Below are 13,780 nucleotides of genomic sequence, written 5' to 3' on the forward strand. Positions count from 1 at the left end.
GGGATTATGCAATACTCTTTTCCCGCACCAGCCAGAATCAGCAGGAGAGGGCTGCACTGTGGCAAGACCTGGTCCGTCGGGTAAATGACATAGATGCGCATAATAAGACATATAAGCAGGTACGACATCACTGCAGTGATTTAATCAGAAATGTCCGTCAGTGTGCGTTGGATATCCACAGGCAACAGGTTGCCACAGGTGGTGGGGTGGCTACACATCCCCCATTCACCAGACTGGAGGGACTACTCATAAGTGTTGTGGCTCCAGCACACCTACAACAACAACAGCAGTAGACCTGCATTATGATGGAGGCTGGAGCCACACAGCACCATGACTACGAGCGTGCAGGTAATATGCCATATGTATAGTTGACTGTTGTGTACACTGGTAGTTAATGCATGTGTGAGGTGTGTCCTTGGTTTGTAGCTGTCATCATAGTATTTAATGTGCAAGTGTGATATTCTCAGTATCAGCAGCTGACCTGTGAAAGGCAACTGTTGTACTACTGACCTGTATCATACTCAGTAACAATGGCACAGTTGTGCCCACTGACATTAATTTCCTCACTTCTGCAGGTCCCTCTGGTGTAACAGCAATGCAGCCTATCCATGCTGGTGAGTGTGTATTAACAATACCTTTAATAGTCTTGATAGTAATAGTAATATTAGGCTCACTTAGTAGTGCTCTGTGTATGCATGGAGGTGTGTCTGTGTCTGTGTGTTGATATCTCGCATAGTAGTGTGCAAGTGTGCAACTGTGTGCAAGTGTGCAACTGTGTGCATGTGTCATGTGTGCATGTGTGCATGTTTGCATGTGTGCACCTGTGCATGTGTGCACCTGTGCATGTGTGCATGTGTGCATGTGTCATGTGTGCATGTGTGCATGTGTGCACCTGTGCATGTGTGCATGTGTGCAACTGTGCACGTGTGCACCTGTGCACCTGTGCATGTGTGCATGTGTGCATCACTGGTAACATTGTGTAGACATTGTAAACTGTGTTTCCTGTTTCCCTCCCACAGGTTCTGGTGCTGCTCTGGTGTCATGCAGCAGGGAACCTGAATCAGGTGCCACGGGTACTGATAATGATGACATCTGTGTAATGGCACAGGAAGGTGTGCCAGGGTCCATCATTGGTCAGCCAATTGACAGTACACAGTTGTCAACCCCATCAATGTGCACAGTCATCCTGCCAATACATCCTTTATCACCAATGTCCCTAGGTGATGGACAGGATACAGTGGGCATTGACCAGGGTAATGTGGTATCTGTGGAACATGCTTCCCCACACAGCAGCCATGGGCATGGCCCTGAGATGGTACCACACAGACAGATGTCCAGGGGTTCTCGTGGGAGCATCTGTGGGCGTACTGCCCCTGTCAGACGTGCCCACAGAGGTCTTACAACCTCAGCTATGTTTCGGGCTATCATGCAGGCACAGTCACTTATGGAACGGTACACCAGACAGGGTTTGAGGGAGCTGACAGCATGTCGTACAGCCATCACTGACAGTATACGTGACATTGCGGCTGCCATCCATAATTTCACTGATGTCATAGACAGACATTGTGGGGACATATTAGATCAGTTCCACAACTACATGTCCATGAGCCAGGGCAATGGTGGACGGTTGAGGCATCGACGTGGGTGTATGCCAGCAACAGCAGCAGCTGGCAGTCATCACGGACGACAACAGGGCTGCGGCCGCCCCCATAGTGCCAGCAGCAGCCCCAGCAATGCTGGGCCTGTGCTGTCATCAGACCGCCCCAGGAGACCACATGCACGTGGCTCTGGGCAGGCCCAACAGGGATCTGTGTCCAGTCAATGAGCACCTGCTTCTGATGACAGTACTCAGTCTGGATTGGTACCGGATACAGTCCGTAGCACCCCTGCAAGGCACAGGTACCGTGTCCGTGGCCAGAGACACTGATCTGTATGACCTGGCAAGTACAGTCTATGGTTGTCCACAAACACCAGTATATGGCAGCCATGAGGTGGAACTGTGTGCATCCATACACACATGCGAATTGACAACACCTAGGGCTACCGCATGCACGCACACACTGCATCAACATTGCCCCACCTTGTACTGCTGTCCCTCACCAACACACATACACATACATGTCAATTGGTGGTATCAGTGGCAGACTCAGGCATGCCAAGTTTACACCCTGTGCATATGATGAAACTGTGCCACCTCCTGCAATCTGTAACATCAGTGCAGGTACAGGTTAACATGTTGCTGATGCACAGGGTGACTACATAGACATGTAGTAATAGTATCATGTTGTTAACAGTACTGTGTGCTTATATAATTGTGAGTATATCCCAGCATGCCTGATGCAGTAAGGGTATGATTGTCTTGTACTGTTGTCTACACCCATGGTAAGTACCATAGTGTATCATCTGCACATGTTTGCATACTGGTGGTAAGAATGTCAACAGAAGGCCACATACATAGGTAGCACAGGGGATAAGGTAATGAAAGTATTGATACGCAATGATGGACATGTAAACTGAAAGTGGCATGTTTCCCACACTGGACTCTGCAATGCAGATGTTTGAGGATGTTGATATGTGTGCAGTACTACACGACTGGTACAGGACACACAGGTGCACCCTACCACTGCAAGCTCACATCTCATACCATGCTAGACAGCCCCAACACACAAAACTAACTTTCACAGGAGGGAGAGTCCCCATAAATGTCAGGGATACTGTGGTGGCAGGACAGGTAGCATACATCCTACTAAGTATGGAACCACTGAGTGAAGGCTCAGTGTCTGCAATTTGACATGTGTATTACTGCAGGTGTGAGCACCTGGGTTTCCATCCGGTTATTGTACATCCTGATGGTACATGGTCTGTACACTTGTGTGCGCTGAGACTGGACCCTGGCCATCTGACCTGTATACTTCCATGTACATGTGTAGAGTGCCTGCATATTTGCACTGTTACCTACTGGAAGTGGTACAGCTTGTTTGTTGTACAATGGACTACATGCAGCCCTGCTTACTGTAGCTTTGTTTGCATGCATGTTTGCTTGCAGTTACCCTGGAACACTGATTCCACCTGCAATGCAGATTTACAGAGCTTCTGTGGATTCCTAGTGACATCTGCATAGCTTACTATATGTATGTCCATGTCTCACTTGGCAGAACTTCACTGTTTGTCCTGTTCGCATGTACATTGCCTGTGACACATTGCATATGACTTACCTGCCATTTGACCACGTGAGCAGTCATATATGTCAGTGCTAACTAATCACAGGCACTACACCCTCACATACTCACCTTCTGTACCTTGTTCCCCATTGGCCCTATGTGCTGTTAATCACCATGGCAATCACAATACTATGGTAGCATGTGCAAAGGTCACTTGTCAGTCACCTCTATGGTACAGTTGTGGAATATGTGAGTCATGTGGCAATGTCACAGCTGCCACATGTACACAGTCAACCCTCTCCCCTACACATGGACGTACAACACATGTGTGAGATGCAACCACATAGCCAAACTGGGGACTAAGCACTCTGAATCCAGTACTGGCATAACCTGTCAGGTGGCATGAAATACTATAGTGACTACAATACCAGTCTGATGTAGACCTACACTGACAGCAATCCAAACACATGAACACACTGGGGCATTCGTGGAGCCTCAGAATAGCATCCTGCCTGAGCAGCAGACACCTCTGCAGCTGGCACACAGGCATACGTTAAGCTGGAACACAGCACGTGCAACACATAGCACACAAATCCTGTGTGCCAAACAGTCACAGCCTGTACGGCTAGACAACACACCTGCTACAGTTGTGTTAGGTACCTTTATTGTCTGGTACAGTGAGGTCTGACTCACCAGGCTGGACAAGGTGAAGGTCACAGTGATTTGCCCGTGGGGCACTATGGTCCACCACATAACACAAGCATACAGGTCAGTCAGAGGCATGGACACATATGACTCAGTCATTGTCCATACCACTATGGCTGACCTGTGATGTACCTCCCTGGACTACATGATAGGGAACATAGAAGGGCTCTCTGAGCATGTGGCACAGGCTGGTATGACCCTGACCTTGGTTGGCATCATACCCTCACCAAGAATGCTGAAGTATTACTGAATGCTGATGAATTACTGTAGCTACAACACCCTAGCTGAAAGGTTCCTAGCATGTAGTCACTGCATTGCTATGGAACAACTTGTTACCACTCCCACAACAGGTGAAAACATGCAGCACCTGTTCATCAACAACATGTAGACTATATGCCCCAGACCAGATGTGTATCCCTCACTGCTAGGATGATACCATATACAACTCACACTGTATATACACATACCACATGCAGCACCCGCACAGAAAACCACAGTCATAATGTTATCCAGTGCAAATACCATGTATTCACATGTGGCAGGCGTCAGACATGGGAACTATTGAAGGTCACAGGTATATATGTGTATTTGGCACACACATACATCATCTGTGTACTTTGCCATTACTGGTTTAATTGATGTCATGCATTATTGTGAACAACAACCCACACACATGGGCATTCTGTGTGACAAAAACACATGTGGCATTTGTGGAATTCAAAGCCATAACTAACTGTGCTATGACAGTACTGAGAGACGCAGTAGCAGAGCGTGCTATTTGCATTACTGGGAGATTTGCCCTCTTCTGCTGTACTTGTAGGGTGCTGACATCATCTCTGTGTAGAGATTGGAATATGCAGCAGCTGGTGTGTTGTACTGGTTGCCAAAAGGGTCAGTTCTCTCACACATGTAATTGCACACACCCTACTTCCACCAGCACCCAAGCTGAAAGGTTCCTAGCATGTAGTCACTGCATTGCTATGGAACAACTTGTTACCACTCCCACAACAGGTGAAAACATGCAGCACCTGTTCATCAACAACATGTAGACTATATGCCCCAGACCAGATGTGTATCCCTCGCTGCTAGGATGATACCATATACAACTCACACTGTATATACACATACCACATGCAGCACCCGCACAGAAAACCACAGTCATAATATTATCCAGTGCAAATACCATGTATTCACATGTGGCAGGCGTCAGACATGGGAACTATTGAAGGTCACAGGTATATATGTGTATTTGGCACACACATACATCATCTGTGTGCATTGCCATTACTGGTTTAATCGATGTCATGCATTATTGTGAACAACAATCCACACGCATGGGCATTCTGTGTGACAAAAACACATGTGGCATTTGTGGAATTCAATGCCATAACTAACTGTGCTCTGACAGTACTGAGAGAAGCAGTAGCAGAGCATGCTATTTGCATTACTGGGAGATTTGCCCTCTTCTGCTGTACTTGTAGGGTGCTGACATAATCTCTGTGTAAAGACTGGAATATGCAGCAGCTGGTGTGTTGTACTGGTTGCCAAAAGGGTCAGTTCTCTCACACATGTAATTGCATACACCCTACTTGCAGCCACCTACTTCAGGGTCAGATATGCACATCAGCACTGGCAGGTTATGTTCTATACCATGCTTCATGACCACAGGACCTGTAACACACAACACAACCAGTTTGGACCACCCCTCCCACATCCAGGACACACACTTTGCTTCCCTGGGAACTGTGCCAAGATATGAAGGTGTTCACATACACCATTCCAGTTGTTAACATCAGGTACAGGTATATTGTGTGTGGGAACTACTCAGGCCTCTACAACATTACTCTACAGCCACTACAATTTGTGAGTCCATGTGCTATGGCAGGACCACTCAACACAGCCAGAAGGGGGAATACATATTGTACCTGACCATCTACAACATGGGTACTCACTGTTCCACACCATAGGTAGACCACCATTGTTGATATCTGACCATACCCACCTTACCCTGGACATCCATATCCCGTGCCCACCCCCAGGCAAGGTTGTCACTGCAAACAAAGTGTATTTATCAAAAGCAGACTTTGCATTTGTGAAGACTGGGGTGGAAGACTTCAAAGGACCCATGCTGGGTGAGTATACAGGCCACTCTGCATAATCCTTGAGAGTGTGGTCTGTAGCATGCTACAGACTGTACAGCAGTTTTGCCTATGGTTAGTTGCACATGGGTGGTCTCCGATGCTTCGTACATTGTCAGTTACCTGGACGTGTGGGTGTCTGTGCTGAATATGGATACTCCCCCTCCTTTTATGTTTTGGTCCAGGTTTTGGGGCCATAACACATGATATGAGGTATAACCTGGTAGTGCTGGTGTGCTGTCAGGAGCCTTGCTGCAGGTTTCTGTCACTGCATGGACATTGATGTTCTCCATACTGGGGAGGGCCTCAGGAGCATGCATGTTGAGGTTTACACATCTGGCATTGGGCAGCATTACCCTTATGTTTCTTTCCACTTATGTTTTCTAGGGAGGTGGGTTAGTCTTTTCAGCCTTGCCTACAAAAGGCTCTATGGAGGTGGCAAGAGCCTTATCCAATATCCAGACACCCAGGGGTAACAGGTGCAAGCCATCCCTGGCACAGCAGCGTGGCTTGTCAAGCATGACATCCCAAGCAGACAGACATTGGATCCCCTTGGAATGACACCAGTAATTGTGCCACTTGTTAAAGCTGATCATTCTGTGTTTCTACTGTGGCATCATTCTTGGTGAGGGTAGGATGCTGCACACGGTCAGTGTCATACCGGCCTGAACTACATAATCGGAGAGCTCATCTATGTCTCTTTTCATGTAGTCGGGGGAGGTACATCTCAGGTCATTCATGCCAGCATGGACAATGTCTGCATCATATTTCTACTTGCTTTGGGGTGACCTGCATACTTATGTTATGTGGCGTATTGTAGCAGCCTACAGGCAGCTTACTGTACCCTTTCCCTTCTTCTGTCTGGTGAGCGGGACAGCAGTGTGTCTGACTATGGAGTCACCTATTACAACTGTATCAGGCATGTTGTTTCTCCTTCTGGCCTGTGACTGTTTGGCACACCAGCTTTGTATACTATGTGTTGCATGTGCTATGTTTGGAGGTAGTGGTTGCTTGGGTGTCTGCTTTGGAGGCCTCTGTTGATGTGGTGTGTTTGTAATTAGAGCCTCCGGGAATGTTCTTCTGTGTTTATGTCTTTGGTTTGCAGTTATGATAGGTCTATGTGAGACTGGGTTTGTGGTGTGTGTGGTTACCTTCTCCTCCTGACTAGTTTTGACAGTACTGAGTTGAGAGAGCTCAGCCTCCGGTTTGGATAAATGGTTGCATCTCTCACATATATTTGTATTTCTTGGGGGGAGGTGAGGGTTGTCTGTGTACATGGGGCAGGTGTAACATTGCCTCAAGATTCACAGATTCAACTTGTTGTAGCTGGCCTTAGTGGATTGTATGAGTGGACATATTTTATTGCCATACTACTGATCAGAGATTACTTCCCTTTTTATGTTTGCTCTATCATGTAGTAGCTTCCTCATTCTCTTGCATGGTTTGATAATGGCTGGGGTCCACCATGCCAGATGCCTGCGTGTATGGCATTGTGTCTTGGTTTTATTTGGGATTGCATAATCCATGCATTCCTGGCAGTGTTCATGGAATGCCTGTATAACAGGTTCTGAGGTGTGGACCATATTTTGCACCTGCACAGGGCCTTTAATGGATTCCACATCAGTTTGAAGGAGTGCAACTTTTGCTTTACACATGTTTTTCACTGTGCTTTTCTGGCCAGGGACTGTGGTCAGGATGTGTATATCCGGTGTGATTACTCTATGGTCTGATCTTACCAGTGAGGGATACACTTCTCATCTTGCCATCCAGTACCCATGTTGCTGATTATCACATCCAGTATGCTTACCCCTCTTGTGGGAGTGGTACGTTGTTCCTGGGCATTTTGGTTTATGGATTCTAGCAACCTTTGTTCTACAGTGTTGGAGCTCGAATAATGCTCCCAGTCTATGTTTGGGTATTTTCAGTCACCCAATATAATGTGGTTTGGAGGGCTTGATATATTCATGTATTCCAACATAGGCCATGTGCAGTTCCTGGTGTTAGGACGGTAGTCTGTAGCAGGCTATAAACTGGGAGACAGTTTTAGCCACTGTTACTTGACCATGGCTAGTCCATGCTGCTTCTTGTTGTGGTACCAACATGGGGATGTGGTTATCCTTGACAATTATTGCTAGTCACCCTCCTTTTGTAGCTTGTTCCATGTTTTGAGGCTGTACAGCACAGTATGAGGTGTAACCTGGTAGTGTTAGGGTGCTGTTGTGAGCCTTGACCCAGTTTTCTGTTACAGGACAGATATCAACATTCTCCATACTGGGGGAGTTTAGACTGCATGCATCTTGCTGTTTAGACTTCTGGCATTGGGTAGCATTACATCTAGGTTCTTATCCCTTGTGATACCTATGGAGGTGGGTTTGTGTTTTGAGCCTTACCTATTCAAGGCACGCTGTGGGTAACAACAGCCTTTGCCAGTATCCATAAGGCCAGGACTGATAGGTGCACGCCACCCCTAGCAGGTGGAGCATCATGTCATGCTCAGCATGTCATCCCAGGCTGGCACACCTAGGATCCCCTTTGACTAACAGCAATACTTCAGCCAATTATTGCAACTGATCATCTCATCGTCATAGTGTGTCATCATGCTTGGTAAGGGTAGGATGTTAGTCAGGGTCATCAAGTTTGCATATACTACATGGTGTTACATTGTTTAACACATGGCATTCATGCCTCAGGTGGTGCTGCAGGGCTGCCTCTGTCGGATGCACATACTACACTCCCTGTACATGTTTGAGAGCAGGTTATGTCATTTTAGGCATCCCTGTTATTATATGAGTGAGTCAGAGAGGGGTATCATTCACAGGGTTCCTACTGAGCCAGTGTATGTGCTATGCGTTGCCTCTTTGCCAAGGCCAGGGCATACTGGGCACGCCTCCTTCTGCCTACTGGGGCAGGCTCGGGTTGTTCCTCCTCTGAGTCACGCTCTGCCTGTGATGGCCTTGGCAATGGTGGGGGGCTGTTTGGCCCAGCCCTATGCTTGTCCTGCTGCAGCTGTTTTTGCAAGATCATATTATGTAGCATAGCACATACCATGACAATTTGGGTACATGTAGTTGGTGAGTACTGCAAGGCTCCACCAGATGTGTCCAGACACCGGAACCGTGACTTGAGCAGCCCAAACACATGCTCTATTACATTACGTGTTTGTGCGTGTGCCTCATTATGGCGTTCCTGTTCAGGTGTGTGTGCATTTCTGATTGGTGTCATCAGCCACGGCTCCAGTCCATAACCTGCATCCCCCACTAGGTGTCCATGTGGGATGTCCCCATTGGCAAATGTCTGGTACAGCTATATCAAATGCCAGATATGGGAATCATGGTAGCTCCCAGGGCAGCCAGCACACACATTCATTATTATGCCCTGGGCATCACACACGACCTGGCAGTTGATGGAGGGGAAGCCCTTGCGGTTTATGTAGGCCCTACCCCGCTCACCAACTGGTGCTTTGATGCATATGTGAGTGCAGTCTATTGCACCCACTACCTCAGGGTATTCCGCTATATGCTGGAAGAGATGCATATTGCTGGCCAATACCTCACGGGCATTGGGGAAATATACATGATCACCGACATGTGCTGACATGGCATCCAGGAACTGGTGCAGTACCCTGGAGGCTGATGCCTGTGATATCCCTATCATATCACCAGTTGGTCTCTGGAAGGTACCTGTTGCTAGTATTCTTAGGCCAACACATACCTTGGTTTCCACTGGGATGGGTTCCCCTCTGTTGGTTCTGTGTGTGAGGCGTGGCCTGCACAGCTTGACAATTTGCTGCAGGAGGTCTTTCTCCACTCTGTAGTGCTCCACTATTTCCAGCTCATGTAACCCATGGTAGGTGACCCTGGGCCTGTACACTCTTCTCCGTCTCCTCACTGTGGGTTGTCTGGCACCATTTGCATTGTCACCACCCTCAGCAAGTTGCCTATGTCTCCTTATGACAGCTATGGCAGCCCCTAGCATTTCTGCTCTGAGTTCAGCTTTTTCAGTTTTCACTTCTAATAGCTTACTCCTGTCTTGCAGTGTCTCTTGAGAGAAACATCCTGCACTGCTGTTTGCAGAGTTTTAAGTGCTGGGCTGGGCTACTATTCTGCCTGTGTAATTGCCTGCTTCTAATTGTTTTCACCTGCTAGCTCCAGCAGTATTCCCTGCTAGCTTCTTACTAATTCTGTTGCTTCCTTTTTCCTTTCTGTTTCCTCAGGGGGGAGCAATGCGCATGCCAGCAGAAACACGCTCAGAGTGGCTTACATGCATGCACACATGCTTACACGGTTTAAAATCTTCTTATTTGGGTTAAAACACGTGCACACCAGCGCAAACAGTCTTACAAGTCTGTCAACAGGCTCCCACATGCTCAGTCTGCCTTACCCGCGTGCACACTGCCCTACTCGCGACTCATGGCGGGCACACATGCGCATGCACGCCCAGCAAGAGACTTTGGTGTTGGCAACAGTGTACACCTTCCATTTCTTGACTTTCCCATGCTTATTTTGTGGCACTCCTCTTTCCATGATATGTGTCTGACATCTGTCATGTAACACTGATCTCCAATGAACTGCATTTCATTCTGTCATTCCCCCCTGTGATGTCACCTATCTCCTACTCTGTTCCTCCCCCTTATGTAACTCTTACACTACTCAGAATGTGCTCATTTGCTATGTGACAGTGGAATTCAGTATCCTAACACTCATTTACATCAGATTGCCTACTAATGCTTAGTTACATGTCTTAGAATCAGCTTCCCCCCTTAGCAACCACTAAACGGTGGCCATGTTGTTTTTGGTCTGCTGGTCCCTGCATTGTAAATCCATGTATTGCATAAAACCCACATTTGTGGGTTTATAACCTTCATTTTTATGTTTTATATATCGCAGCCCGTTTGCGCGGGGCTGCGCTGCATTTAAACATTGGCATATTTATTTCTCATATTTGCATCGGGGTACCTTGCCAGTGGCCACATATTTGGCCATTGGCATGCTGCCTGACACATATGCACCCTTTATTTGGAGTTGACATGGCTCCATTGTGTTATTTGCAGAAACGTACTCAGTTGTCAACTGAGTACATTTCTGCAGCTAACACGGCTCTTACATTGGTTGGTTTGGGCTTCATGGATCGCTAATCTACCTCATTTGCATGCCTTTCGGCTGCAAGTGAGGTGATTAGCATATCCACGCCCAGTCCATGTAAGAGACGTTTTAGCTGGTCTCTTACACGGAATTTCGGGCTGTTCCTGGATCGCGAGGGCTGCTTGGAGTCTTACACTACTCTTAGACTCCGTGCAAGCCTTCGTGAATCCTGCCCTAGGTATATAATTCAAACCTTTACTGAGCAATCAAGTCTGATCAGAGGATAAAGTATATCCAGATATATTGTACACATTGTCACATGCTTTATTTATTTCACCATTGATTGGAGTAAGCTCTCTATTGTGTTTCCCCCTATGTTTCCGCCCACCCCTATGTGTTCTACCTCTAAATGGTGGTCCTGACTTTGTAACTTTTTTGGATCTGGGGAATTCATAACATGTATATTTTCAGTATCAGTTGCCGAGGATTCTTCTCCCGAGGTACAATATCCCTGGCATGATTTCTTAAGAATAGTCCGAGGTCTCTTTTTTTGTGGGATAACCCCATATTTATTACCCTCAGAAAACCTGACACTCCTCTGGGACTCAAAATGCCTGCCCCTCTTATAATCTTCTATGTCCCTAGTGTATTTGCACAATTCTTTCTCCTGTATTTGATTTTCAAAAGCCAAAAGTTTTCTGGAAAGCTTACACAGGCTGCTGACATATTCTGGCTGCCCTTCAAAAACGTTAACCTCGTCACATATCCATTTAACATCATGGATATTCTCTTCAATAATGCGTTCATAATAAGATGTCAAAATGTTGATAAAGGACATTGAGGCTTTTTGTTGTGCCATACCCCATTCCTGAATTAGAGTGTCATCCAGTTTGCCATCCAAAGGTTGGACTTTAACTCTAAGACCTCTGTGCGTAACATTTTTACTCTGGTAAGCCTTAAACAATTTCAAATGCCATATGTTGGTGTGCAATGTTCCCATATTTCTGCCCAGTTTATTAAATAACAAGTTGCAACCATCAACTGGATCAACATGGCCCTCCTCAACCATGCCATCAGTAGATGCTTTCAATCCAAATACATGGATGTCATTACGATCAGCACAGAGACCCTGAAGAATATTACTCAGATCCATGACAATAAGTTGCCCACTTAGTATTGCTCATAAACCCCTCAAAAAGCATAGTTCACCTCCCAAGACTCGGAAATCATACTGTTTGTGGGCTTCATATACACAGATCAAAATGCTAACCTCTTCACACATCTGAGTCCATCTTTAAAAATGACAACAGTGTGTCATTGTTAATTCCAATTTTGGATCCTATATTAAGGTTAGATCTCTTGATGTGGCTGTGGGAGGCTGACTTGTGTGGCTTGCCTGAGGTTTGCCATACCTACATTAGTTTTGAGAGTGGATTTTCTGTTTTTAGGAGTTGGATTTACATCAGCTCCTATATGGCTATTATGTGCTGGCTTCGACAACAATGTCGAGTCAAATTCGTTAAGCATTTGGTTCGACATTGTCAATGTTATTTTTTTTTTACTTTCGGTATTACTATTCATTTATTTTAACAGAAAATGTTTTTCCGTTCGAATAAACAATAGTAAACCCTTAAAACATTTATCTTTTTTCCTTGACTCACAACACCCAATATGTCTTTCTGAGTACTTCTACTGCGTAAGCTGAGCTGGAATTTATTGTATCTTTAACCCATAAATCTGTATGTTTCTGTTGTAACCAATTATTTAAAATCTGTACATTTGCACATATTTCTTTACTGAAATTTAAACCAGTATATACAGAGCATTTACACCTTGAACTGTTAGCTGCCTTAATCATTGACCTTTTAAATTCTGAACTTGTATCTTTTATATGTGCAGCTGAATTTGATTTGTCTGTAAATAATGAAATAACCTTAAACCATGACAGATTAATGCTCTGATCTTTACAGCTAGCTATGGAATGCATTTTTTTACTTAGCACTGAATTCTGTTCTTCAGTTTGTCTGAAATATATTTTATTTAAATATGTACTCTGATTCCTTTCATCTCCCTAATGTGAACTGGAGACATTGCTTGCATGTTATGTATGTTGACTGTGTTGACATTTGTATGTTGAATTACATGTGCTAAAGTATGTACGTTTAAACTGGCATTATTAGCCTGCTTGTGTGACATAAACCTTTTCCGTAACATTTTTGAAATAATAACCTTTAACTTTAAGAGAATAGTCTTAAACTTAAACCAGAAATTTACTGACATTTTAACTGTACCAGGATTATTTGGCATGTTTACATGCAAAAAAACTTTAATTAAGTAACTTAAACTTTGTTGAACTGATAACTAAAAGGTACACATAAAGTCTTACATAACTGTATGGCTTAGAGGGAATGTGAGTTGTCTCTTGCTTATAAACTTTTTTGCTGCTTTTTGACCTTTTTTAACGTCAAATCTAGAAATATGAAAGTCTGTGGAGAATGTATTTTATGTTTTGAAGAAAACTGGTCTGTTGAGGTTGTGTAAGGCTTTTCTGAAGGAAACACTGGTGCTGTGCAAATTATACTGTCTTAATGAGAAACTGTCTTGCCATAATTTTCAGCTTATTCTGTATAGAGTTTACAGCTCTATTTATGGAAAAAACACTGGTATGCTGCTTGAAAAGTCTGTTATGAAACAG

This window comes from Protopterus annectens, chromosome 2.part0, assembly GCF_019279795.1.
Source record: "Protopterus annectens isolate FY-2018-M chromosome 2.part0, PAN1.0, whole genome shotgun sequence".
Classification (NCBI taxonomy): domain Eukaryota; kingdom Metazoa; phylum Chordata; order Ceratodontiformes; family Protopteridae; genus Protopterus; species Protopterus annectens.